Genomic DNA, 3,195 nt, shown 5'->3' on the forward strand with positions numbered 1-3,195 from the left:
ATGGGAAGTGCCACTCTTGAACAATTGTTTCTTGTATATATAAGAAGGCAGGTTGAATAAATCCTAGAAGGAAAGCCAGTCAACAATGTATCTGTATGGCTTTTGTAACAGTTTTGGTCTTCAGTTTCCCATCTTGAGTTTGTGCCCTGATTTCCACAAGATCTACTACAAGATGTAATATGCAATAATGTCTTTCCTCCCCACCTTGTTTTTGGTTGTGGAATTTTATCACAAGGAGAGAACCCACGACTGGCACAGGAATTATTCAACAGTCCAATTTTCTAAATGCTTTGGTCACCTTCTCTGTTCTCACCACGGCAGTTCTGACCAGCTTCCACTATAATATGGGTCATCTTTTTATTAAGACTCCAAATGCTGCATAACAGTGTACTCACAGTGACTCCTACAGTTTTATGACCATGCTCATTCCTGTGTCATGCAAGAGCTTTTTATGATACTACATTTCTGTATTAAATTCATTAATAAATCAAAATTGCCTAAGAGACTGATGATACATTACACAATCTGGTTTCTTAAACTCCTAGAGGCTGGGCTTTTGAAGCCAGAACCTAGTGATAGTCTAGAAGGGTTTTGTTGTTGTTCTTTCATGAATTAGTTTATGTATCACTTTATATCAGGATCACAGCTTCCTCTCTCTTCCAGATCTCCCCCTCACACAACCCATTACCCCATTCTTCCTTCCCCCTTTTTTGAAAAAGGGGAGGCTCCCACTGAGGAATCAACCCATTCTGAAACATCAAGTCACTATATTACTAGAAGCATCCTGTCCCACTGAGGCCACAGATGTTTTCTCCATTTAAGAAATCCAACTCTTTAAACTGTATCTCATTGCATTTTTACATTGTTGAAACAGAGCCCACTGGTTCTGTGGAGTATTTTAGGGTAATCAATATGTTTATGAATGGACCAGTTATAACTTTGCTACTTCTAAAAAAACCCTTAGGTTCAAGTAAAATCACATCGGAGCTATGTTTTCAATCCTTGGATTTGAGAAGTCCAAATAACATTCAGTGAAATTTTTCTTCATTTACTGTCTTTTTACACTTTTCATTTTTTTACTGGCCACGTTAGATTTCCCTTTACAGTTTTTTATCCTGTTAGTCTTAATAAAGTCCTGAAATGAATTTGTTTGCACGGTGAATTTACTCCACTGACAAAGCATTTTAAGAGTAGTGGCATGGAGTTAGTTCACTGCCAGCAATGAGGTAGTTAAAGACTAGCAGGAGAGATGCGATTGAGTGGACACATAGTCTTCAATGTAGTGATTTCTTATATTTCCTCATAGCAAGAAAGTGGCCCTGTACTTGTATATAAATAAGTGTCCACATTTGTAAACACACTCAAAGTGTGTTTACACCTTAAAGTTCCCTAATTTCAAACGTACAAGTTGTTGTCACCACCTCAAGTCTCTTAATTATACTTGGCATTATGGACTTAACAAGGTCACACTTGACCTTACTCTGATGAATTATCTATTTCTGAACTTTGTTAAGTCTATCTTGAGGGTGTTACCTTTCTTGCTCTGTATTAACACAACATGAGAGTCCCTTTATAATGTGCCACTGAACCCCTGAGGCTCTCGCACTTGGCTTTTAAATCTTGATTAATACCAAGAATTGCATGGTGTCTTTAGATTCCTTCACAGCTCCAGGCTGTGGCATTTGAGTCTTGAGTCTCTATAATTAGAATTTTCCTCTGAGTTCTTAATCTACCAAACTGCCCCATTCATCAGGTGCTTTCCCCCAGTTTTCTTCATGTACTTAGGATCAGAAAAGTTTGAATAGTTGTCCTACAACATGAGTTCTAGTTTTCTACCATTTAGGATATAGGAGACCAGCTCTATTACTTTGTTTCCACATATATTTTATAACCTAATGTCTATTACACTTTAAGTTCAATATCTTTACTTATTGTTTCTTGAAGCCAACTCTAAGGTAAGTAACATGAGTGGTTATTTCAGTGTCTCTATAGCAATCCCTACAGAGAAGAGCAGTATTAAAACACAAGAGGAGAGAGAGAGAGAGAGAGAGAGAGAGAGAGAGAGAGAGAGAGAGAGAGAGAGAGAGAACTTAGTTCAACAGTTTTCCAGATACACATGAAAATGAAGCAATACAGATAATCCTTCAGTAGTTTTGTTTGTGCTACCATGAAGGAGGTTCTGTGTATGAAGTGGAAGACTTCTTGCATATGAGAAAGCAGCAGTGTAGAGATTTATGGATTCTGGGGCCAACAACTTTGATAGCTGCTCTATAAGTGTTTCCATTTGAAAGTAGACACTGAATAGGCATATTGCGCTTACAAAATAATGTTTATTCAATGCAACAAATATACAAACTTTATTTCTAATTTTTAGTTTACTACATTAAGTGATTTCTGTGAGTCACCCTTATTTTTAACAATAACTTCTACTTTGCTACATAAATTGAAGAAATTTAAACATATCATTAAAATTCCTTTAGAGTTTTTATAGTCATTTTAAATAAATGTATAGCAGGTGTGTGTATATATTCTGTTTTTTTTTTTTTCAAGACAGGGTTTCTCTGTATAGGCTTGGCTGGCCTGGAACTCACTCTGTAGACCAGGCTGGCCTTGAACTCAGAAATCTTCCTGCCTCTGCCTCCCAAGTGCTGGGATTAAAGGCATGCGCCACCACTGCCTGGCGTGTGTATATATTCATATGTGTAGATGTGCATGTGTGTATGTATTCATATGTGTAGATGGACATGTGTGAGCATGTATGCAAACATGCCTTCGTGTGTGTTTTTGACAGAGAAGAATCTCTGGTGTCATTTCAAAGATGTTGTCTACTGATGTGCCAGTATCCAAATCTCTAGCTATGATATTATATGCATGAAGTGCCATATAGGTGTTGTGTTCAGTACCATTAGCTTGTTGTGCTTCAAGAATTTTTAGACTGAACTAATTCCAGAGTCTTCAATTTCATATATTTAATATTTTTATTTTATTTTAAGAGTATAAGTTGCTTTTCTGCCTGTATATCTATTAATAAAATCCAAAAGAGGGCGTTGAACCCCTTGGATCTGCAGTTACATTTTTGAGCCATTCAAGGGTGTTGAAAATCAAACCCAGGTCCACTGGAAGAGTAGCCACCTTGCTTAACCACCTAGTCCTCTCTCCAGCCCCCTTTTCATATTCTTAGCCCCATCATTCAGT

Source organism: Arvicanthis niloticus, chromosome 19 (genome assembly GCF_011762505.2).
Source record: "Arvicanthis niloticus isolate mArvNil1 chromosome 19, mArvNil1.pat.X, whole genome shotgun sequence".
In the NCBI taxonomy this organism is placed as follows: domain Eukaryota; kingdom Metazoa; phylum Chordata; class Mammalia; order Rodentia; family Muridae; genus Arvicanthis; species Arvicanthis niloticus.